This window comes from Ambystoma mexicanum, chromosome 6p (genome assembly GCF_040938575.1).
Source record: "Ambystoma mexicanum isolate Mex_15411 chromosome 6p, UKY_AmexF1_1, whole genome shotgun sequence".
Lineage (NCBI taxonomy): Eukaryota > Metazoa > Chordata > Amphibia > Caudata > Ambystomatidae > Ambystoma > Ambystoma mexicanum.
This window is the reverse complement of record NC_090935.1, coordinates 766,331,027-766,355,729: the sequence shown is the minus strand read 5'-3', so window position 1 is coordinate 766,355,729 and position 24,703 is coordinate 766,331,027. Positions and strand designations below refer to the sequence as shown.

The following is a 24,703-nucleotide window of genomic DNA, read 5'->3' as shown; positions in this document are numbered from 1 at the left end:
TCCCACCAGGGTTTCTCCTCCCGACGAGATTGGATCGTTCCACTCCATGATCGCCAGGGCATCCGAGCTTTTCCAACTCTGCCCTGAGGAGAAGAAAAAGGAAGGATTCCTTTATCAACGGCGCGAGGCCAAGAGGAAGACGGTCCTCACGGTGCCTCTACTGGACGACATTTGGGATGAGGGCCTCGCCCTCCTCAAGAACCCTTCCACGACGCCGGCTAGAAGAGAACGGTACGAGAAGAAGTACTGGGTCCCGGACGCGGCCCCCCTGTGCCTCCGGGCGCAGCCTACCCCCCGGACTCCGTCGTCTCCGCGGCGGCCAGGAAGAAAGCGGGGGGGGGGGTGCGGCCTCCACATCGACTTCCCCACCGGACGGCGAGGGAAAGAAATTGGACGCTATGGGACGCCGGGTCATCACGTCTGCAACGACGACGATTAAAGTGGCCAACGCCTTGGCTATCGTGGCCCGCTACGACAGGGAGCTATGGTACAAACTAGCTCCCCTCCTGGACTTCCTACCGGACGACAAGAGGGCGGATGCCCTGGAGATCCTACAGGAAGGCGAGGTGACGTCGGACCACGCCATCACTATTGCGACGGACATCGCCGACACTGGGTTTCGCCAGTTGGGCAACGGCGTGTGCCTTAGGCGGCGTGGATGGCTCAAGGCTACGGACTTCCGTCAAGACGTACAGACCAGAGTCCTGGACATGCCGTTCGATGGGAACAACCTGTTTGGGAAAACAGTGGACGATTCCCTTCAGGCCATTAAAACGGACACTGAGACGGCCCGGGCCCTTGGGGTTCTGCAGCAACGACGGACGCCCTTTCGGAGCAGCGGAGGCAAGGGCGCCTCCAAAGGTTCCGGCGGCGGTTTCTCCACCTACCGTCAAGCGGCCCGCTCGTCGTCTCAGGAGGCCTACAGAGGACGAGGCAAGTCTGGCGGACCCCGCCGTCGTCGCCAAGGAGGTCAAGGCGGCAAAGCCTCGTCGAAACAGGATTGAACCGACCGTGGGGTCGGGCCCCCACCGAAGCACCCCGGTGGGAGGCCGGCTGGCGAGCTTCGTCAGCGTGTGGGAGTCCATCTCCACCGACCGTTGGGTGCGGGGCCACGCGCTCGAGTTTCAAAGAAGGTGCCCGCGCGTCCCCCCCGTGGCCAGGAGAGAGCTTCACGTCCCTCAGCTTCTCCTGGAGGTAAAGGCGATGCTCAGGAAGGGCGTCATCGAACTCGTCCCAAAGAGGCTTCGGGGCTCCGGAGTTTACTCGAGATACTTCCTCGTGAAGAAGAAGACGGGAGGATGGCGCCCCATCCTAGACCTGCGACGTCTGAACAAGTTCATCAAGGCGCAGAAGTTTCGGATGGTCACCCTCCAGCACGTCCTGGGGCAGCTGGAGGAAGGAGACTTCCTGTCGTCGTTGGATTTGGAGGATGCCTACTTCCACATTCCCATCCTAAAGGGGCACCGAAAATTCCTCAGGTTTGTGGTCCAAGGGCGTCACTACCAGTTCAAAGCCCTCCCCTTCGGACTACGGTCGGCACCCAGGGTATTCACCAAGTGCCTTGCACCGGTGGCGGCGCTGCTGCGCCGCGAGGTGATCCACGTCTACCCCTACCTGGACGACTGGCTCATCCGAGCCAAGACGAGGGAGCTCGCCGTGGAGCACACGGCAAGGACCGTCCAACTTCTCACGGACCTGGGATTCTCCGTGAACTACGGCAAGTCCCACCTGGTACCTGCGCAAAACGCACTGTTTCTGGGAGCGAAGCTCGACACAGTGTCCCTTCTGGCCTCCCCGTCGCAGGAAAGGACCAGGTCCATCCTGGGCAAGGTACAGCGGATGTTGGTTTCCGACGCAGCCAAGGTGAGGTCCATCAAGTCCCTCCTCGGAATGAAGTCTTCTTGCATCTACCTCATTCCCATGTGCAGGCTCCGGATGCGCCCGTTGCAGGAGTTCCTGGACGCGCGCTGGATCCAAACGACAGGCGGCTTCGAGGAGAGGATCACACTCGACGAGAGTTTCCGCCGAGCGGTCCGGTGGTGGGGCACCCGCGCGCATCTGACGGCGGGCATGGACTTCCAGACCCCAGACCACCAGGAGACAGTGACCGCGGATGCCTCCCTGGAAGGGTGGGGAGCGCACACCGAAAATCTGCACGCGAGAGGTCTCTGGCTCCCGACGGAGAAGTCCCTCCATATCAACGTACTGGAGCTCTGTGCAGTGTTCTGGGCCCTCAGGTCCTTCCTTCCGTCCCTCAAGGGCAAGGTGGTGAGGATCTTCACCGACAATACCACCACCATGTTTTACATCAGGAAACAGGACGGAACCAGGTCCCCAGCACTGTCCAAGGAGGCGCAGGACCTGTGGCATTGGGCAGTCGCCCAAAGGATGTTTCTGGTGCCGTTTCATCTGGCAGGGATAAAAAACACCATCGCCGACTCACTCAGCAGGGAGTTGCGCTCGTGCCACGAGTGGGAACTACGGCAGGATCTAGTGGATCGCCTCTTCCGACGGTGGGGCACACCCCAGATCGACCTGTTCGCGACGGCGACGAACTCCAAGTGCCGGAGGTTCGCCAGCAGGTTTCCCCAGGCGAGGAGCATGGGCAATGCTTTCTTGTTCCCCTGGGAGGGCCTGTTCCTCTATGCGTTCCCTCCTTTGCCACTGCTAATCCGGCTCGTCAACCAGCTCAAGAGGTCACGGTGCAGGATGATCCTTGTCGCACCTGCGTGGCCGAGGCAGATATGGTTCCCGGACCTTCTGGACTTGTCAGCGTCCCTGCCAATCAAGCTGCCGGTGGACGCGGATCTACTCTCCAGGGAAGGAGGCGCCATCCTCCACCACGACCCGAAATCGCTGAACTTGCAGGCCTGGCTCCTGCAGCGCTAGAGTTTGGAGGATACGACTTACCGGCCGACTGCAGAGAGGTTCTTGCAAAGGCCAGGGCGTCCTCGACTCTTAAATGCTACGGACACAAATGGAAGAGGTTCTCTGTCTGGTGCCACGCACAGAAGATTAACCCTCTACGGATTACGGCTCCCCAGGTACTGCCGTATCTGCTGACGCTGGCCAAAGCTGGACTGGCACACGCGTCCATCAAGATTCATCTTGCTGCGATCTCCCGATACACCAGAACCACGGGCCGGACGTCCCTGTGGTCTCATCGTCTGGTGAAAGAGTTCATGAAGGGACTGTTCAGATCGTTCCCGCCGGTGAAGGCGCCGGCCCCGGCGTGGGAGCTCAACGTGGTGCTGACTAAGCTCATGGGACCTCCGTTCGAGCCTCTGCACTCGGCCCCGTTGAAGTTTCTGTCGTGGAAAACAGCGTTTCTTGTGGCCATCACCTCCGCACGACGGGTGGGAGAGATCCAGGCCCTTTCCTGCAAGGCCCCGTACTTGACTTTTCACGACACGAGGGTAGTGCTCAGGACGCACCCCTCCTTCATGCCCAAGGTACCGTCTGACTTTCATCTCAACGAACCCTTGGTGTTGCCTGTGTTCTTCCCATCGCCTTCGTCGCCGGCTGAGAGGACTTTGCACTCGCTGGATGTGGCTAGAGCGCTGAAGTTCTACGTGGACCGCACGAAGTGTTTTCGGAAGAGGTCACAACTCTTTGTGAACTTTGGACCTGTCAATCAGGGGAAGGCTCTCTCGAAGGCTTCCATCTCCAGATGGCTCTCCAACTGTATCATGTACTGTCATCGGTTGGCAAACCGACCGCTGCCTGGCCGTCCGAGAGCCCATTCCACCAGAGCGATCGCAGCTACCACGGCGTTCCTTTCTGGTGTGCCCCTGCTGGACATATGCAGGGCTGCTACGTGGAGGTCGACGCACACCTTCACGAAATTCTACTGCGTCGATCGGGATTCCAGGGAGGAGTCCAGGGTCGGCCAAGCAGTGCTGCGCAACCTGTTCGCCCGAGGTGAGCCTGGTGAGGAGGTAAGATGCTTAATGTTGAGTTTGATGTAATGCTTAATGTTGAGCCTTTGCCACCTCCCGTGGTTGTGCATGTGTGTACTGCTATGTATTCTTTATTCATGAGCATGTGAATCCATGCCAGACCCCATGCTGGAGAAGGAACAAGTTACTTACCTGTAACTGTTGTTCTCCAGCATGGGTCTGGCATGGATTCACATGCGAACCCTCCCGCCTACCCCTCTGCGGCTCTTCACTTGGTCATACTGCCACTTCACGTGCTTCCAAATCTGAAGATGGCTGCCAGAGGCGGTGCTTAGGTAGAGGGCAGTCATTGGCTGTGGTCAGTATGACGCAGAGACCAGTGATTGGTTATTACTACGAAAGACAGATCAGAAACGAAACTGATACTGGTTTTTTCTTTACCGAGGATTCCCAGCCTGACGACAAGGAATATTCATGAGCATGTGAATCCATGCCAGACCCATGCTGGAGAACAACAGTTACAGGTAAGTAACTTGTTCCATCTTACAGATGTTAGCAAAAAGCAATGCTGCAGGTGTGCTTATAGCCATAAAGCAAGGATCAGGATCCAGGTTGTCCGTACAAAGTCAAATAAGGATGGCAGATTTGTATTTGTGATATAAAAGTTGATGGCTGTGAAAATGACAGTAGCTTCAATATATTCTCCAATTACAGGCCAGGACTGCTTTTTGAAATATATTGTGGAGCAGTTAGAAGCATTTATGGAAGGTGAATTACTGATACTGGGGGATTTTAACTTAGCTTGGGATCCGGACCGAGATCGCAGCAGATTAACAAGATATGTCACACCTTCCCCTTCGGTAGCATTTGCAGATCTATCCATAGTAGATGCCTGGCTTACCTTAAAGCGGGAGGAAAAGGGATACACATTCTATTCTCATGTACACCGGTCATTCTCCCGGATAGATTACACATGGATTTGCACTTCACTCCTCGGTTTAATCACGGAAATTACAACCCATACAACTACCCTTTCAGATCATGCCCCCATCACGGTAGATGTTAAAATTCCATAATCGACAAACTACGGTCATGAAGATTCCCGCTAGCACTATTACATGACCAGGTGATAAAGGAAGAAAAGGTAGGACAAATAAGGGATTTTGTTGGGCTAAACCAGGAGAGCGAGAGTTCAGTGAATATGATCTGGGACGCCATTAAGGCTAGACTGAGAGGGTTTCTTATTGCAGCAGAGGCCAACAGACGCAAGCAGAGTATAGCTTTAGAAATTGAATCAGAGGGGGAATTATTGCACATTTTTAAGAAAATGGAGATTAATTCGTGCCCACAGTTACAAAAGGAGTTTAGGACCTTGGCAGGCAAATTAAAACTTCATATAACTAAGAAACCAGAAAAAGCCCCCCTATTTTAAAAAAAAAAAATAATACATAAAAGCCAATAAAATACACCTCCTATTAGCAAGTAAGCTTTATCAGATTAAACTGCCCCTAACTACCATTATTCTGCAACAATGTCACTCCCTTTATTCCAATGTGTACGAATCAGAAGCTCCAGATACACACTTGCAAAAAGAATATTTAGAGTCGGTCACCCTTCCTCAACGGACGTCAACAGATAGTCTGTCACTGGAAACACCCATTACTCAGGACGAAGTACTCTGTGTTATCCGGAATCTTTCCTTGAACAAAGCACAAGGTCCAGATGGCTTCCCTGATCTGTTTTACAAAACATTTAGCAGTATATTAGTCCCAACATTGACCAAATTATAAAACTCTTTCACAAACACAGGCCAAATTTCCCCTTCCATGGACGAGGCGAAAATAATTCTCTTCCCAAAACCTGGTAAAGATTTAACTATTTTTTGGTCGTTAGGCAAACACACAACAGTATCAGAAGAGAGTGCCATATTTTAGAGAAAGTGGAAAAGAAGCAGATCCCAATAGTACTTGTTTCCATCGATGCCGAAAAGGCTTTTCACTGTGTAGAATGGTCATTCCGTTTTTTAACGTTAAGTAAGATGGGATTTGGACCGAAATTCATAGGCATGATCAAAACTAATTATAATGATCCATCCGCAAGGTTATCAATAAATGGCCATATATCCCCTTTTATTTATTTACAACGGGGAACCAAACAAGGCTGCCCACTTTCACCTCTGCTCTATGCATTTCATTTAGAACCCCTACTGACAAATTACGACAGACAAAGGACATAAAGGGGATCCATTTCAGCGGTATTTCCCATAAATCATGGCATATGCCGACGACATATTACTTATGGTAACGGACCCAGCTAACTATTTGTAGACTCCCACCCTGGAACTAGAGAACTTTGGTAAGGTGACAGGATTGAAGATTAATGTAGCCCTGTCACCTTTAGAAATGCAGGACCTACAAGAACATACACAACTGGGATGGGCGACAGTGGGAATAAAATTACTCGGGGTGGTAATAACCTCTAACTTAACGATTTATATGCAGATAACTACCCATGTTACTAAAAGTAATAGAAGAGCAGTTAAATAGGTTGGATCCCCTTACTATCTCATGGTTAGGTAGAATAAACTCAATAAAAATGGTCACCCTCCCCAAAGCTCTATACCTCTTCCAAGCACTACCGGTTAGGGTACCCATATCCTTTTTCCGTAGAATACACAGAGCTATATCCACGTTCATATGGCAGAATAAAACCCAGCGTGTCGCACTGAGTACACTAATGCTTCTAAAGGAAAGGGGCGGGATGGGACTTCCACATTTATTTAGATACTACTGCGCACCCCAAATAAGGGTAATCAAAGAATGGACTATGAGGGAGTCGGAGAAAAGATGGATACAGATGGAACAGGCAGTGGGAGGATGAAGACTTTGGGAAGTGTTATGCCTCCTGAAAAAAGACCGCTCTGCAATCATACACGCGAGCGCCATAACAGGAGTTACAGAGGAAATATGGGACGCAGCAGTTAAAAGTATAATTTGACTAGATATCCCTCTCACCCCCATATTCTTCAATCCGCAATTTACCCTGGGCCAAGAGCCCAACGCATTTAAGGAATGGAAACTAACAGGCTGCGTAAAACCTAAGGATATGTTTAAGGGGAGGAAGTTAAACCATTCAAACAATGTAAACAAGAGCTGGGCCTATCTGAAAATGTAAGATTCCAACATTTTCAAGTAAGGCACTGGATTCTCGCCACGCCGGACCATTCTGCAGTGGTAAACACCCTTAGAAAACTATGTAACATCAGTTCCGGGGGACAAAGCCCTCATCTCGAATCTACATAAGTTGATATGGGAGGTGGAAGTTGAAGTGGTACCTAGCTATAGGCAACAATGGCAAACAACCCTGGGGGAAGAGATTTAAGACTTCGAATGGGCAAATATGTGGAAAATTATTCCCAAACTCACCAGATCAATACAGATCCGAGAATTCTGGTTCAAAATAATGGTACAATGGCACTATACCCCAGCTCGTTTGGGGCAAATGAAATGATCATTGACGGACAAATGCTGAAGGGAGTGCAGAGGGGTGGGTCAATGAGAACATATATGGTGGAGCTGCCCGTTGTTGACTCAATTTTGGAAAGCCGTCAATACAAACATGTTGGAAATGTTTCTCCTGCAAAAGGTTATATCGCAGCGCACATGCCTTTTAATGTTGATGGTAGAAGACTTTAGGCAGCAACCGAAAGCTACACAGAAGGCATATGTAATACTGCAATTGGCGGCATTGTTAGCGATAACTCAAAAATGGAAAACGAAAGAACCCCCTCACATCACGGAATGATTCACCAAAGATTGGAACTTTTTAGCGATGTAATGGATGACATACACAATACAGGGGGACCACACCGCTTTACCCAAGGATTGGAAAGAAGTTCTAGACTTCTTACATAAGGACTATAATGTAATGTGTACTGTCCGCAGAAACTGCGAATATTAGGCATTGCTTGAGCAACTAAGAATGTTGATATATAGTGTGACGGCTGCACATTCGGCACTAGAGATTTGAATATTTGACAAAATGGGCAAGGGAAAAGTGGGGGCTAAAGGAAATTTAGGGCGAGGGAGGGGAATGTTGTTGTTTTTGTAATTTATAGGTAAAGCTAAGAAAACAAAAAAAAGAGTTGCCAGGTGGAGGTGGTCTTTGCCTTTGACGGTTTTCTGAGGAGTGCAAGAGCGTGGTACTCCGGTCAGGGGAGGAGGGACAGTCAGAGTGGTGAGGGGAGAGGCAGCAGAAGGAAGGAAGTTAATGAGGGAAGGCAGGATCTGGCAGGACAAAAGCTTAACAAGACTTAAGGAGGAAGGAGAAAAGAGGGACACAGAGATTTGCGAACAGCAAGCGTAACGAAACAAAAGCTTAACAAGACTTTGAGGAAGGAGTACAGAAAGAGACAGTGATTTACAACCCCAGGCAGCCATCACATCCAGCTAGCTACAGCTGATTTGGGCAGCGCTAGTGAAGCAACTAGTACAGATGCAATCTACTCACTCCTGAGTCGTACAACAGGTGAGCCCGGCCTTCCAGGGGAGGGGGTGTTCGACAAGGGGCTATCACCAAACACAAATGACACATGTTTTGTCCTTAGGTGTTCCATAACCCGCACAATGCTGTCATCCCTGGGTTGCAGTATCCTTTTCCCATTCCTTCCTCCTCACATCCGAGGGAGTTCTATCTTGAACGACAAGGGTGTGGGGAGGTGAGTGGTGTGGAACAATCATCGGAGAGTCTGGACGATCCTGCAGAGACTGAACTAAGCGTTACATCACCCTTTGCAGTGTCCACAAGGCTTCCTGGGGCCGGGGCTCACTCTATCTGCAACACTCTTCCTAAATACTCTTTTTCCTGAGCCCTCTGCTCGTCTTCCTCCAACTCCCTACGGGTGAGCCGCTTCTCCAAGCAGAGACTTGGGGAGAGATCTTTATCCACTGCAGGTGCCTCCTTCTGGAACTGTCTCCCTGCCTCTCTCCATCTTGAGTCGGATATCCTTAAGTTCTGGTAACTTCTCAAAAGTTTCCTCTTCACCTCCTCCTTCTCTCTCCCTCTCCCCTGCTAACCACCTCTTTCGAAGGGATTGTGTCCTCCGGCGTATTCCTTATCTTTGATGTTATCCATTCCAGCTTGCTGGCCTCAGACATTTTTTCAGTAGAGGGTGCTGCGCCTCGACGTCCCTCGAGTTGGTGTCCCTTGACAGCCTCTGTATTGGCGCCAACGTCATCACACGTATGAATAGACTCGCGCAGCGTCCGTTGCTCAGTTCTGTTTTTCTTCGCTTCAGGGGGCCTCGGAATATCGTTGCTCAGTTCTTCTGTCAAATATATCATTATTCCTCGTGAATACCGACTCATACTCAATGGCTTCCTCACCCGAACCGACGACTCCACGGTCCGGCTTCAAAAAATGTCGAGACTGTGGAAAGAAAATGTCGTTGACGGATCCTCACAGGAATCGAGCACCATTGTTCGGAGTGCGAGGACTGCATGTCCATGATGGCGAAAGCCTTGAAGGAGCGTAAGGGGAAGTTCGAGAGAGGTAAGGCAGTTAAAACGTCTTCGAAAGTTTCCTCGGCGGAGTCGAGACATTAGTCTCCTCGCCATCACAAAAGACATTCTCGCTCTAGGTCTCGAAGCAGTTCCCATTACTCTTCGAGATCTAAGCATTCAAAAAAGAGACGTCAAAGATCCCCTTCCTCATCTTAGTCTTCTTCCGTTTCCCCAAAAAGGGTCTCCTGCCCCACAAAACATAGCTCTCAGGCTGAGTGGGAGGAATTCAGGAAAAAGATGCTAAGTGTCTTCGAGAAAGCGGCCTCGACCCCCTCGAAGACTGTTGAGGGTGATACCTTGGGTGAACGACCCGAAAAATCAAAAAGCCGCGAGTCGCAGCACCCGGCGAAAGAAGCTCGAGAGCGTCACAAGCCCTCGAGTAAAGACAAAGTTGCGTCTTCGATGCCGTCTTCGAAGATCCCTTTGACACATAGATCGGCGTCATTGATGCCGTTATCGAAGGGTTCTTCGACGCACAGGTCAGTCGAGTCGACGCCGTGTTCGACGTCAACGCCAAGAAAGGATAAACCCACGGCCACCTCACAGCCAGTGGCCATACCCAGAGCCTCGAGCACGAGAATGTCGTCGACAACCTCGAGTAGAATCCCAATACTCTTGAGTTCATCGATGCCTCTACCACCTTTCTCGATGGCTTCGATGGATTCGATTTGGTGAGATGTCAGTCACTTGTGGTTTAGCATGTGCGGATGAATTTGCAAGAGCTGTTTGTTCGATTTCTAACCTTATTCGCTCGATCTTGTCTATAAAGAAAGAGTTAAAGAGATTAGCTTGTGCTGCAGAAGAATCAGACACTGCATTTTTACAAATAGGATTACAATTATTTGATATAATAGAGAATAGTTCTCTCGGTTGGTTGTTAGCAGATTGTAGTTTTTTTCCCAAAGAAGCCTTTCTTGGCCAAAAAAATGGCCAGCTTATATTCCCCCAAGGCATTTTTGGCAAGAATTTTATTCTCCGGGATTGGCCTTTTAAGCCAGGTCTGCAATTCTCGCAAGTCCAAGATGGGTCTCAGTCCTCCGTCCTTCTTTGGTACTAGGAAGTAGGGGGAATACCAACCCTTGTTCCTCTGCGCTACAGGTACCGGCTCTATGGCACACTTCTCTAGCAGGTCTATAATCTCCAGCATAAGGAGCGGAACTGGAAACTTCAAAGAGTTGTTCCCCGGTGGATGACTCTGAGGGGTGTGTAGGAAGGGCAGGCAGTAACCTTGGACAACTGTCTCCAATGCCCAAGCATCTGACGTAATAGCCTGCCATTCTGCCAGATGTTGAGTTAACCTGCCCCCTACTTGTGAGGGGAGACCCCAGAGGGGTTTTGAAGCGGCTGACACAGATGCCGAGGGTAAAATGGCACCTGCTGCAGCTTTTGTACTGTTTCCCCGAGATTTCGCTGCTGCCTTGGATGTTTGTAATCTCTCCAGGCTGTCATCAGCCTTCTTACCAAATAAAGAAGTGCCGTCAAAGGGCATGGTCAACAGTGTAGCTTGTACATCTGGAGCAAAACCAGACTTCCGTAACCACGCAAATCTGCGGATTGTGGTACTTAACGCCATGGCCGTGTTGATACTGTCAGCAGAATCAATGCCTGTTTGAAGGGATTCGCACATTGCATCCTTTCCATCCCTGATGATGTTTAAGAATGCTTCCCTTTCCTCTCCTTCCGGGAGGCAGTCAGTCGCAGATGAAGCACACTCCCAAAGTGTATGGCTGAATCTTGCTAGGGTGCAAGTGGCGTTAATAGATTTAAGCGCCAGGCTAAATGCCGAAAAGACCTTCTTTGACATGGCATCATATCTTTTATCATCCCTGTCCTGTGGAATAGTAGGGTATGCAGACCTATCATTTGATGAAGTTGCTTCCTGTACAACTAAACACTCTAGAGTTGGATGCTTGCTCAAATATTCTGGATCTGAAGCAGATGCCCTGTATTTAGCGGAAAGTTTCTTATTCACTGCCGGGATAACTTCAGGAGTTTCCCAATTTGCAGAGGTTTCTCTCTGCAGGGCAGTATGAAAGGGAACTGCAGGATCCTCCTGAGGACCTTTATCTAAAATTTCAGTAAGGTCATCCTGTTGGAAAGAAGGTGTAGATGGTTTTACTTATGATCGCATTTATGTTTATTCACGATTCTGCTTCTACTAAAACATTCGTTACAAACACTGGCTACGGTACGAGTCTGATGGGACTCACTCATTCGAATACGTTATTAAAGTTATTTCTGAATAATAGCAGATTAGCTAACTGTATATGGTTGCACTAATATCACCCATACAAACGTTTTTTGTGTTCCCCACCCTTTTTTCTCACTTCTCCTCTGATCATATATCACTATGGGCTGCTCAATAAATTCTGAACCAAAGCAAAATCTGTGTGTGGCGCAGTAATAGATGTATGCAGAAACCCTCTTTTTTTCTGTACTGACAAACGAAGTAGGGGAACTCTGTTTCTTCGTTTTCTGCATGCACCATTGCGACACAAAAAAGCTGGTATTATATTTTGAGTCGCGGAGGTCTAAGAGTGACGAAAAAAGTCCCCCACAAGTTGTTTACTCTTCAGAGATTAATTCCTCTGTCATGGGTGTTGTAGTCCTTTGTAAACCAAAGAGTCTCTCATGGTCGGAATCCTCTCCTTCCTCATATATAGAGGACAAGGCTCTAAAATATTCAGACCTAGGCTATGGTTTAAAACCCATTTCTAAAGCAGAAGGAGCCAAACTGGTTGTTGCTGGCTGAGAAAACATTGAGGTTGTCGACGTGGAAGTCAAAGGCTTCGACAATCCCGAAAAGGGCGTTGAAAAAGTTTGGAAAGACCTCGATGTACTCGAGAGGATCGGCATCCTCGATGTAATGGTCGAAAACCTCGACACCTCTACTGTCTGAGATGTAGTGACAGTTGTAGGTCTGTCTTTTATCGGAGTCGAAGAGGGCATCAATGTAACCGATTTATGCATCGAAGGGCCCTTTGACAAAGGCGTCGATGACGCAGATATATGTGCCGAGGCAACCTTCGACGACAGCGTCGATGACGCGATCTTACTGCCTTTACTCGAGGGTTCATGACGCCCTCGGCAGTTTCTCTCGCCAGGTTCAACGACGCGCAGCGTTTTGACTTTTCAGGCTTTTCACCCAAGGTATCACCTTTAGACATCTCTGAGGGGGTCGAGGCTGCTTTCTCGAAGACGCTAAGCATTTTCTTACGGAAATCCTCCCACTTAGCTGGAGAGCTGTGTTTCGTGGGGCAGGTGACCCTTTCTGGGGAGGTAGGGGAAGAAGAAGAAGAAGAGGGAGATCTACGATGCCTCTTCTTAGAGTGTTTTGATCTCGAAGACTAATGGGGCCGCTTCGAGACCTTGAACGGGAATGTTACTTGTGACGACGAGGAGATGAATGTCTCGACTCAGCCGAAGTAACTTTTGAGGGACTAGAAATCTTAAGAGCCTTTACTCTTTCTAGCTTCCCCTTACGCTCCTTCAAGGCTTTCGCCATCATGGACATACAGTCCTCGCATTCCGAACAGTGATGCTCCGATTCTACGCACCACAAACAGATCCGTCAACGACATTTTCTTCCCACAGTCAACACTTTTTGAAATCGGACCGTGTGGTCGATGGTTCGGATGAAGACGCCATCAAATTATATGATATCTTCGAAGAATAAGACAAATCTTCCTGAGGAAAAGAACTGAGCGACACGTTTCCGAGGCCCACGATTGATGGAAAAACGGAACTGAGCAACGGATGCTGCGCAAGTCTATTTATACGCAGGATGACGTCTGGAAGCCTTTAACGTCTGCGTCAACGACGTCGACGTTTTCTCAGCCAATCATGACGAATTTGGCTCCTTCTGCCCTGGAAATTGGATTTATACCATTTTCAAGACCTGATCACTCCAAAGTCTTATCTTCTATTTATGAAGAAGGGGAGGATTCGGATCAGGAAAGACCTTTTGAGTTGCAGGGATCTGCAACTCCTGCACCAGAGGAATTTACCTCTGAGGAAGGTAGGTTGAAAGACCTCCATGAATCCCTACAGGAAGCAAGTGGGTTGGACACTTCCCTAGAAGTGGAATTTGCCACACCAGTCCCAGGGGAACATGCTGAAACCCCTTATAGAACCTTGATGGCAAGGATAATAGAGTTTATGGGGTGGTCCACACCCTCACCTGCTTTTCAGCAAGACAACCTCACAGACATCTTGGTCAAAGGTCCACAGGAGGATCCTGTGGTGCCATTTCATGCGGCATGACAAAGGAGAATATTGCCAAACTGGGAAACACCTGAGGTAATCCTGGCGGTTAACAAAAAATGATCAGCTAAATATAGGGTGTCTTCTGCTGACCCTGAATATTTATCCAAACACCCAACTCCAGAGAGTCTGGTTGTTCAGGCAGCTACTTCAGCAGGTAGTAAATCATTTTACCGTACTGTTCCACAGGATAGGGATGATAAGAGATATGACTCTATGGCCAAAAATGTATTTTCCGCATGTAGCATGGCGTTGAAATCCATCAATGCTACGTGTACGCTCGCAAGGTTCAGCCACACACTTTGGGAGTGTGCTTCATCAGCGGCTGACTGCCTCCAGGAGAGAGAAGAAAGGGAAGCGTTCCTAAACATCATCAAGGATGGTAAAGACGCTATGTGCGAATCCCTTTAAACTGGCATCGATTCTGCTGACAGCATCAGCAGGGCTAGGGCGGCAAGTACAACAACCAGGAGATTTGCTTGTTTGTGAAAGTCTGGTTTTGCTCCAGATGTGCAAAGCAGACTCTTGAATATGCCCTTTGACGGCTCTTCTTTGTTTGGTAAGAAGGCGGATGATAGTTTAGAAAAACTACAAACATCAAAGGCAGCAGCAAAATCCCTAGGAGCTGCAATCCGTCAGACACCATATCGCCCCTCAGGAACCTCTTGGAGAGGTAAGTCCTTTCGCTTCTATTCCTCATTCGGAAAAGGCAGAGGACGGCCAGTTCAAAGGGGTCAGAAAAAATTCACCCGAGGTGGACGGGGTAAAAATACAAAAGCCGCAGCAGCAGCAGGTGCCTCTTTACCCTCGGCATCTGCATCAGCCGCCTCCAAACCGCTCTGAGGACTCTCTTCACAAAACACCAGTAGGGGGCAGGTTAACTCAACATCTGACGGAATGGCAGGCTATTACGTCCGATGCTTGGGCATTGGAGACAGTTGCCCAAGGTTACTGCCTGTCTTTTCTACGCATCCCTCAGAGTCATCCACCGAGGAACAGCTCTCTGAAAGTTCCAGATCCGCTCCTCTTGCAGGAAATTGTAGACCTGCTAGAGAAAGGTGCCATAGAACCGGTACCTGTAGCCGAGAGGAACAAGGGCTGGTACTCTCCCCTACTTTCTCATACCGAAGAAAGACGGAGGACTGAGACCTATCTTGGATTTATGAGAATTGAACAAGTTCCTCAGGAAGGACAAGTTCAAGATGGTAACTCTCTCTCAGATCCTTCAGGCCCTCATCTCAAACACAGGAAATACCTGAGGTTCGCAATTGGCGGCTCTCATTATCAATTTCGAGTTCTGCCATTTGGGCTGACCTCTGCCCCGAGGGTCTTCACCAAGCTAATGTCAGTAGTGGCTGCAAGTCTAAGGAGGGAAGGGATCCACGTCTACCCCTACCTGGACGATTGGCTGATCAGAGCTGTATCTTCAGAACTTCTCTAAAGAAGTCACAGATGATACCATCACATAGACTCCAGTTCATTGGAGTGGTCCTGGACACTTCCCTGGGAAAAGCCTCGCCACCAGAGGTGAGGGCTCAAGATATTCTGCAGATGGTCACCAAGTTTCAAAATGCCCAACGTCTCCAACGTCGCCCAGCCTTCGACTTTTTGAGGTTGCTAGGCCTCATGGCATCCTGCATCTTCCTTGTGCCAGAGGCTCGCCTGAGAATGAGATCTCTTCAGTGGGCACTGAGAACTCAGTGGTCGCAATTCTCGGGGAGAATGACAGACCTCCTTCAGATTCCGGACAAGGTGGCTCGAGACCTTCCGTGGTGGGCCTGCCAGAAAAACATCTTGAAGGGGGAACTGTTCTGGCAACCATGGCCGGAGATAACAGTAGTCACAGATGCCTCACTCACGGGGTGGGGAGCCCATACCAACGACTTGACCATCAGCGGTCGTTGGTCTCCATCGGAGTCCAGACTACATATCAACCTGTTAGAGCTGAGAGCAATCAGACTAGCGCTGAAAGCTTTTCTGCCATCTGTACAGGGGAAAAATGTCCTGATAATGACAGACAACACAGTGACCATGCACTACCTCAACAAAAGAGGAGTCATAGGATCACTGCCACTGTGCAGAGAGGCAATGCAGCTCTGGTTTTGGGCAATTCAAGAAGGAATCTCTCTATCGGCAGTTCACCTAGCCGGAGAGAAGAACTTGACGGCGGACGCTCTGAGCAGGCAGAGCACAGTCTCCCATGAGTGGGAGCTAGCTCAGGAAGTCCTTCAGGAGATCTTCGTCCTTTGCGAACCCCTCAAGTGGATCTGTTCGCCACAAGTACCAACAGAAAGTGCGATCTGTTTTGTTCAAGGGAATTTCCCCCGAGAGGAGCTCTAGGGGACGCGTTTGTAGTAGACTGGGAATTTCCACTTCTGTACTTCATCCCTCAAATGATCAGGAGGTTGAGAAGATTCCGGAAAACTATTGTCCTAATTGCCCCGGATTGGGCCAGGAGAACGTGGTACCCGGACCTTCTGGACATGTCCATCTGCCCTCCAATTTGTCTTCCGCAAAGGGAGGATCTTCTCTCGTAGAAGGGAGGTCAGGTTCTCCATCCAGATATTGGAACCCTCAACCTTCACGCTTGGTTTCTGAAAGGTTGAGATACAAGGATTGGGATCTCCCGGATGACGTCATGGAGGTGTTGCTTTCAGCTAGAAGGCCAGCAACAAAGACTTTATACCGCTGCCGTTGGAACAAATTCTGCAGCTGGTGTAGAGAAAATAATATCAAACCCTTCTCATGCAGTACACCAATGGTGTTATCGTTCTTGCTTTACTTAGCAAATTCAGGTCTTCAAGTTGCTACGATCATGGATTACCGTGCAGCGCTGTCAATCTTTGAGCGCACTGCGGAGGAGCCTGCATATTTCAAATTAACCCTGGTAATCCAATTTCTGAAAGGATTAACTAATGTTTATCCCCCAAAGCCTTTTCAAGTTCCATTGTGCGACCTAAATCTAGTCTTAAATGTTCTGATGGGTACTCCTTTTGAACCACTCCATTCTTGTTCATTAAGGTTTCTGACTCTTAAAACAGTATTCTTGGTGGCTTTAACATCTGCCAGAAGAGTTAGCGAGTTAGTGAATTACAAGCTCTATCATGCAAACCTCCTCATACAACCTTTCATAAAGACAAGGTTGTTTTACAAGTGAAGCCTAATTTTCTCCCAAAGGTAGTTTCTGAATTCCACATTACGCAGAAAATAACTTTACCTTCATTCTTTCCTCCTCCCCACCCAGGGAAAGAGGAAGAGAGGTTACATAGGCTAGATCCAAGGCATGCCTTGAGTTTTTATATCAGCAGACTTGCTAGGATAAGGCAAGCAGACCAATTGTTTGTAGGTTATGCAGGACTCAAATTAGGATTGCCAATCACAAAACAAACCATTTCAAGATGGATTATTTTAACCATTCTACAATTCTACAAATTGCCAGGGAAAGAACCCCCTCAACATTTTAGGGCTCATTCAACCAGCGGTATCTCAGCCTCTTCGGCTCTCCAGTCCCTGTCATTCCTCAAATGATCAGAAGGTTGAGAAGATTCCAGAAAACAAAGAGGGGTTCCGATTTGAGACGTTTGTGCGGCTGCCACCTTTACAAGATTTTACAGCCTGGATTCCTCCTCTAGCCAGGAGACAAGATTTGGGAAAGCTGTGTTACATTCTGTACATTCTTAAAGAGAAATATTCCAATTTTACTCCCACCTCCTCTTTACATCACTGCTATGGGAGGCTATCAAAGATAAGGAATACGTCGGAGGACACAATCCCTTCAAAGAACAAGTTACTTCTTAACTTGTATTGTAACGTTCTTTCGATGGGATGTTCCTCCGATCTATTCCTTATCCCATCCATCCCCGCAGTAAAACTTCCCTTGTAGTTGCAGCTTACGCTCCTTCAAGGTCAATAACCAATTCATGCACAGCTAATTTTAAGCTTCAAGACGGAACTGAGCAACGGACGCTGCGTGAGTCTATTTATACGCACAATGACGTCGGCGCCGATATGGAGGCTGTCGAGGGACACCAACTCGAGGGATGTCGACGCGCAGCGCCCTCTATTGAAAACATTTCCGAGGCCAGCAAGCTAGAATGGATAACATCAAAGATAAGGAATACGTCGGAGAACGTTCCAAGGTAAGAAGTAACTTGTTCTTCTGCTCTCTTGCTCTACTTCTGCTCAGTTTTGCTGACTGGTTGTCTGGTGTACCTTCAGAGCCTCACAGGTCCCAAGCTCCCCTCGTCAGTCTCCTGCACTTGCCTCCGGGCCTTGCACTTGCCTTGCACTACTGCATTTCGGTTACGACCCATGAGAGTGGTATCTCTCTGCACTTAACCCATGTTCTGACAGGACTGGGTGCACTTGGTCCCTATTGCCCCCCCCCCCCACACACTTCCTGCTCTGTGAACCTTCATGATCTTAATGTACCATGTCTAGTAAGATCGTTTGTCTTGTCTTCCTTAAGTCTTCCCCTCCCATGCATGGTTGCACTTTGAAACACTTGTGTATAAGCGCATAGTAAATAATCAATCCCCCCTGCTCTATGCAATATATCTAGAACTGCTATTGCAGGCCCTGCGGGAATCTAGGGAGGTACACAGGATACCCTTTGGCAGCGTCTAACATAATGTTGCTGCCTTTACAGACGACATGCTCTTATCATTATCGAAGCCGAGAGAGTCGCTGAGGGCATGTAGAGGGATACTGGAGAGCTTTGGGGGGGGGCCTATTGTCTTAAGATCATTATCGATAAGTCGGAGCTGCTCGGTGTCACAGTGTGGGGCAATGAGGTAGTTGAGCTAAAAGTATCTTTGCCTTTCTCAAGGACGTCAGGAAGGATACAATATTTGGGAGTTCGAATTAAACCATTATCTGGATGGTATGCAGCTAATTACCCGTCCATGTTATCAGCGATAAAGTCAGTCCAAAAGTGGAAGAATCTTAGGATCTCATGGGTGGGTAGAGTGGCAGCAACCAAGATGGTGACGCTCCTAAGGCTGCTGATCCAAGCAATACTGCAGGCGGTCCCGAATACTGCAGTCTTAACCTCTGCCTCCTTCCCTCCCGACAAGCAACTTCATATGGGAGGGGAGGAGGCCGAGGTTAACCCGCGCCCTATTGCCATCCCTAAGCAGAAGGGGGTTGGGGGATGTGGCGCTCCCCACTTTCAGCTATACTACAAGGTGGCACAAATGCGTAGAATACAGGAGTGGTTTTCCGGTCCTAAGGGGAAACCCTGGGTGGCCATGGACTGAGCAGTAATGAGACACAAGTTGAGGCAGCTACTGTGGCTTCTGCATCAGCACAGACCAAAGCATATGTGCCTGAGCGCTATTACAATTTTGATAGCAGACACGTGGGACAGGCCCACAGGGAAATATAGGATTACAACCTTCCCATCCCCATTCACCCCCATCTTTTGCAATACGGTATTCATGCCAGGAAGGGAACAGGGAGCGTTTGGCCAATGGCAGGAAGGAGGGTGCCAAGTGCTGTAAGACATGTTTCGGGGCTCAACCATTAGGTCATTCATAGAATGCAAGGAAAGCTTTGGGGTGGAGGAAAACGAGAGGCTGTGCTGTTTTCAACTACAGCACCACTGGCTCCAAAGTACAGAGGTACAAATAGCAGCCACCTGTGAGAAACCAAGGGTGGCTCACCCATTATTGCCCAAGAATCTCTCTCTCAGGTGGCCAGGGCACGACCATCGCCTTTGGATCCAGACCCTGGGGGTCGACCAGTGTGGGAGGATCACCTGGGTGAGGGGTCTTTTGGGTGGTTGGGGTGAGACAGCTGATGATGAGACGCAGTAGTCCCCCCTTTTTTTGTTGGTCTGCCCCATCCTATTTTGTAGGATTCTCCGAGGTCCCAACTCCCACTAACCCCCCGCCTCTTTACACAAACACTGGGCCTTAGGAAGAGGCTTACCAAGGGCAACAATGCAAACTCTCACACATCGTACTGGACATGCCCTGTTAATCTGGGCAGGCGAAGTCGGACACTTGACCTCAAGTGCATATACCTGATAACAATTGGCTCTCCTCACACGTATAAAAGGCAACACCTAAAGACACAATCTGAGCAAGGCAGAACACGAGTACGAGCAGGACTTCTGTGGGGAAGCAAACCTACTGGAGCAGAGCGAATCATGAATTGGAAATTGTAAAACTAAGAAAGAAATGCACACAGCCGGTGAGTTGGCAAGCAACCTGAGAGACCGGTGTGTCTTAAATAAAGTTTGAAGTAGCAACATTCTATTGCAAGTGAAGGCTGCACGCGTGTGGATGAGACGCGAGAAAAGGCAGACCTGTGAATGAACTTTGAAGTAAAAGACAGCTGTGGAATCAGCGATAATGAGTAACGGAGTGGTCCGGCGAAAGGAAGTATCCCACTCAAATGTTTCCGTGAAAGGTACACTGTAACAATAAAGCGAATGAAGTGAAAAAGCAAAGTAAGCCGAATTACCTCCTAGAGAAGGGGATAGTTGAAATCTTAAACTTTTAGAAGTGGTCCTGCGGAGGTCTGTAAAGAAAGACACGCACATTTGAAAGTCTTCGACACCGAAAGTGGTCTGAGCACAGCTGAGGGAGACCTGAAGTGTAATAAACCTGGGGAAGGGAACCCCTTTGCAGGGTTTGTTGAACTTTGTGCTGAAGAGGTCTGTGCCCGACACAGGGGGACCTACGTAAACTTTGTGTTGAAACATTATTTGAGGATCTGAACAAGAGACTTTAACGTGGAAGGCCAGACGAGCCTCGATGCACGTTTTGGAACTGTTTAGGTTACTGAGAATCCAAACCATAGTGGGTCATCCTGTCTACAAGGACCGATTTACACCGTGTGGCCCAAAGTGGGGAGGAGAGCTGATTTAGCTACCTTTATTAATTTGAACACTGATCTTTCCTTTGCATACATTTCCCCTTTAAACACTTTTTGTACAAGAGATAGGGCAGACATTAGGTTTTGTTAGCAAAGGCCATTTTGATTTGACGGAATCTACTAGGACTGTTTTGTTTGTTTGGTCGAGATTATTCCCATTTTTGTTATATGGCAGAGTAGGAGTTTTCTAACCCCAGAAACTTCAATAAATTGTTCCAATTGTGTCTGTTTCATACAAGATACCATGCCTTCCCTACACACCCTACAACTCACCCTGTTGGATAATTCCTCATATCACATGACACGGCCAGAGGCATGGTGTCGAACCTTTACAGGATCTTGGGTGAAGCTACCCCCACCCCCCGAATGTATTAGCAATATATGGACTGCTGGCAGAGGGTGATTGGAAGGGTAATTAGTAGGGATGAATGGGAGAGACTGTGGAAACTGATACCACTAGTGGCTAGGGCCTCCCAACTGCAAGAATGTTGGTATAAAATGTGGGTGCAAAGGGAGGGGGGTTTGTAGGGGTGTGAGCTGGTATATATTGTTGTTGTGTATTGTTGAAAATGTATAAAAAGAATTTTAAAAAGGGGGGCGCTAGAGAGCATGGACAAGATGGCCGTGGGCTGACCGAGTTCCTGCCAGCAACGGCGCAAAATAACAGACAAAAGCTTCAAACATGAGTTAAACGCAAAAATAATGGAGGCATAAGCAGCCCGCAGCGATAAGGATCACAGGGATGTAAGACACGCGGAAACCCGCGCAGAGGAACCAAAGATAAGTGCAGGCGGCCTTCTGCAGAGGCCCAGCATCGAACGCCATAATCGCAAAACCACAGGGCGGGTGGCACGATTCCAGCACCAAGCCGCCAACGCCAGATCACTCATCCACAGAAAGGAGTGAGAAAGGTATCGGGTAATATTATCCCCATATATATGGTCGCTGTACATAATATCGCTGGGAAAAGGTCATGGCGATATTATATGGGTGACCATATATATGTCATGATGCCCGCTCCCGGGGAGCCGGTTCAAGCCCGGCGTCCCCGAAGGCGGACATCCAGTCCCCAAGGAAGGACCCAGCAACCCCATATAGGGGCCCTTTGGACAGTGTCCTGGCGCCAATGGCGCCAGGCTCATAAAAAACATCAGTCCTGGCGCCATATGCGCCAGGCTCATTTTGGGAATGCTTGGGTGCACTTACCTGATGCAGACCATGCTGCAGGATCCCGGCCTCCTTGAGGCCTGAAAGGAACTACTTTACCTGTGGGACTAATTTACCATCTGGGCGTGGTCGGGGAAGGATACATACCTGGAACTTCTTCCAAAGCTATTTAAACCCCACCCGAACAGCCACACTTGCTTCGCGTTGTTCTGCATCTAGCAGCTGGACGCTCACCGTGTCTGCTCCTGCATCCTGACTTCTGCCACGCTTGCCAGCATCCTGGATCACCTGCAAAGGAAGAGAAGAAGAGAACAGAAGAAGGAAAAGTCCTTACCTGCTAAATCCGCATCCCGGAGACATCTCGCCGACAATCCTGAAAAGGAAGACTTTAATTTAAAAGCTCATCGCGTCGATCGCTGCAGCGCCGCATTCCATTCACCTTTACAGGGCGCCTCCATGTTCAGCAGCGATCATCCGGATTCGCAGTCAGGCCCCAGCGCCTAGGGAGAAAAAGACCAGAACAAAAGGTGAGAGAGAGAAGGGAATAAGGAAAGCTAAATCTCCATGTTAAGACTTACCTGTTGATTCATTCCCTCTTCATTTCGAGTCCGCGCCCCATCCTGGCATTTCCGGACCCCGGCCCCTATGGGGAAAAAAGAGACATCAGCATTAATGAGCGAATGAAAAGACATTACCAAAAAATGCTCATTAAAGACTTACCTGATTTCTACAAGGATTTCACCTCTCATCTCGGGTCAGTGCCTGTTCCCCGGCATTCCGTACCCCGGCCCCTATGGGGAAAAAGACACTAGCATTAGTACATTAATGCATGGACACAAGGGGAACCTCTTATAAAAAGAAACTTACCTGGAAGCCACCAAGTTTGGTTCTCACCAATCCGAAAATCCAGTGAAGTAACTGGATACCAACGCGCCCCTGCATCAGAAGCAGGATGGAAGCTCGTCTTTCCAGACCCTAAGGTGAGACGCTACGAGAAATCACAGAAGGGTTTCAAGGAGGGTGAGAGGGGAACGTGGGAGGCCGATTGAATTACCCCGCAGACAGTTAATCCCCTATTTTCACCTACAGAAGGATACTTCTGCGAGCCAGACAAGCCAGATTTGGGGGCCCGGTCCAGTCTGTCTTCCGAACCCCGCGCATCACCTTAGAAGAGGTCACAGCAGCGCGAACCAGGCCAGCCCCTCCATGGGAGTCAGGTGAGCATAACAGTATATAGGGGATAGGGGCAGCCAAAAAAAAAAAGGGTTTCCGGGTTGCGGGGTTGTCCCCCGCATGTTCCATGCAATAATGTCCCCACAAAAAACGGCAATTTTTCGGCGATATTTTTGCATGGTGATATTTTTGTGGGGACATTATTACATGGAACCGTGAGAAATGCACGCCTCAACCTAAAATCGCTGTGTCGCCGTGAGGACCAGCGGCCTCCCCGCAGTAGACTCCAACAGTGCACCGTGCCGGGGAAGGAGCGGAAAAGGAAGTGGAATACCAGCACCGGCCTACGGATGATGCACTGGCAGTAAGGGCCTCACCTCGAGGCAACCACTCTCATCAGCCGCCCATGCAGAGCGGGTTAAGGGGCAATATGGACAAATGAGACCAGGAGCCCAGTAGACCGGGGGTGGTGAGCGCACACACACAGGACACCAATGGGTGAACTCAATTGCCACGAGAGTGGCACCCATCACCCCGTTGAAACCCGGACCAGAGGCGCACAGAATCAAGTAAGTGAGGATCAGAGGGGGGAGACATGCGACCCGGCGGGAGGGGGAGCAGCATCAAACAATGCCAACGGTGCGCCAGAGCACCCCGGCACATAAGCACACTGCTGGCCCCAAGTTAGATCGCACTACTCCCCCCACTTAACCCCCAGAGGCAGAGGCCAGCCAGCCAAGCAACAACGTAGGGACAAATGACTTTAAGCACGCGCGTGCCCTGCACACGTGCACCGTCTGGAAGCACCCTGCAGCGCCCTCGCACCCACTGAGGGCCTTCACCCCCGGCACGAACAGGGATATGGCCCGGAAGACACGGGGCCCAGAAGACCCGGGGCCCAGGAGGCACTCCTAGATCACGGAAAGAGCATGCACCTCCTGGCGCAACAGCTAGGACCAGAGGGGCCATCCCATAGCAGCCACAAGCACCACAGTCAGACAGTGCCCTAGGAGGAAGACGAAACCGGGCATTGCACCAACGCCACTAAGTGCCAAGGGGTGCCCCGCACCCAATAAGGTGCTGTACCCCCATAAGGCAGCACAAAAGAGGCACATTTCTAACCACCCCATCCACCTGGAAGCACTCAACAATGCCCCAGCACCCAGTGAAGGGCTACATGCCCCCGCACGAGCAGGGACACGCTCCGGATGAAGAGGAGCCTTGGAGGAACCCATTGCTCACGGAAAGAGTGCGCACTAGGGCTGGAGGGCCGCTCTATAGCAACTACAGCACCACAGACAGTGCTTCAGGTGGAAGACCAAACGGGGCATTCGGCCAATGCTACAAAGCGCCCAGGGGAGCCCTGCACCCAATAAGGAGCCGCACCTCCATAAGGCAGCGCAGAAGAACCACCTCCCTAACTATCTCATCCCCTGGGAACCTGGGAAATGTCACTGGGCGAACAAAGTGCAGGTACAGAATTGATAGACAAAGGGCACTAGCGGCTGACCCATAACCCACAAGAACTGCATGCATACTCAGGGAAAGCGCACCCCACAACCAAGACAGCCTGCTCACAGAGCGCAACCGCCCCGGTGTGAAAGGGGCCACCCTCGACTGTCGCAGGAGCCCTAGACTCACACGGCGACCCCGGGGGAAAAATCACACCTGTTCACAGAAGACCCGGCATGATCCAACACAACAGACGAGACAACCACGCACCAAGGCAGAGACCAAGCAATAAGAACCCCCTCCCTC

General features: G+C 49.7%; 1 protein-coding gene across 6 annotated transcripts in view; it reads left to right on the top strand.

The window, feature by feature from the left end:
* The window catches only part of KIAA0825 (KIAA0825 ortholog), a 2,662,507-nt gene that overhangs the window by 496,803 nt on the left and 2,141,001 nt on the right, over positions 1-24,703 (top strand). The gene's annotated exons all lie outside the window — the stretch shown is intronic.